The sequence below is a fragment of the Hipposideros armiger genome, unplaced genomic scaffold (genome assembly GCF_001890085.2).
Source record: "Hipposideros armiger isolate ML-2016 unplaced genomic scaffold, ASM189008v1 scaffold_650, whole genome shotgun sequence".
In the NCBI taxonomy this organism is placed as follows: Eukaryota; Metazoa; Chordata; class Mammalia; order Chiroptera; family Hipposideridae; genus Hipposideros; species Hipposideros armiger.
In genome coordinates this window covers 439,930-441,285 of record NW_017732000.1, presented here as the reverse complement: position 1 = coordinate 441,285, position 1,356 = coordinate 439,930, and positions in this window count along the sequence as shown.

Genomic DNA, 1,356 nt, shown 5'->3' with positions numbered 1-1,356 from the left:
CCCAAGCCAGTTCTTAACCATCGCGCCACTCGGCCGGCCCTGGATTTGTTTTGAGGGAATGAGTGCAGAGCGACAGCAGTAAGGCTGGAGGCAAGGATGGCTGCAGGAGCAGGGGCTTTTCAGGAGTAGGGCCGCATTGTAATGGTTTGGAAAGGCAGGAGACTGTCAGCCCCACTTGAGGGCTGAGGGGAATCGGTGGCTTCTAGGGGAGGGCTAGGCTATTTAGAGCAACTGGTTGATGGCGTGTTTGGTGCAGTGATGATGTAGGGAGTTTACTTATAATGGAATGGACTATATTACTTATAACTCTTCTAGTTGCAAAATGACTGAGAGAGAATATAAATATACTGAACCGAAAGTTCAAAAGAAAAGCTTCGGGAACTGGGCTGCCTTATGGATCTCAGGAACTAGAACCAGGCAATTGACCTCACCAAGACTCTATTTCTTCGTATCTCTTTTTCTTTTGTCTTCATGTTCCCCAGTTGTAAATGGGCTTTATTTACATGGCATGAGAATGTGGTCACTTGAAAGTTCTAGCTGAACAATTCCAAGGAAATACACAGATTAGGCTGGTTTGGTTGCGTAATCATTTGAGTAAAATTTTGTGGCCTACCTTGGTCATATGCTTTTCCCTGTGGGTAGGGCAAGTGAGAGGGTGTGGAGGAAGCGGTGTTGGGCAAATAAGAACGTGAACCGCCACAGGTGCCCCAGAGAACATGGTGGAAAGGTTCTGGAAGTAGGGGAACAGCAAGAGGTGGTTGAATCAGGGGAGAAAAAACCCAACAGTAGCATGAACAGGAGTGAATGAGAATAATAGATGGATGGAGTGACTTGTATTTGAGGCAGTGGCCAGGGACTATGGAGACGTGAGGTAGGGTGGATATCTGAAGTAATTTCAGCAGATACAGAAGAGGGGGGTCTTGGTTTGAATTTGTTGTGCTTTCAAGAGGGTCCTAGTTTTCATGAACAGACAGGAAAATGGCAGTAGGTAAGCGGCTCCCAAGGAGGTTGGCACATGCTGGGCACAGCAGCTGCCTCGGGGCAGGCTTCCTGAGATAACTGGCCATTTATACCTGCCAGGCGGGCCACCCAGTAGGTCACCCTCACCTGAGGAGAATCATTCTCTTTTTGTATAATTCTGTACAAAAATTCTGTACTTTCCTAAGTAAGCTGCTTCTGTAATTAGAAGGTCTTATGCTTTAGGGAATGTGTGACTGGTCAAACTGAGTTGATGATATCTTGTAGCTGTCAAAAAAATGGTGTATGGCTCAGTGCCTAGTAGAACCAAGGTCGTGGGATGGTGGCCAAGGATACTTGGGAGCTGTTTCTTGATTGCATCAGCCCAAGACAAAGCTT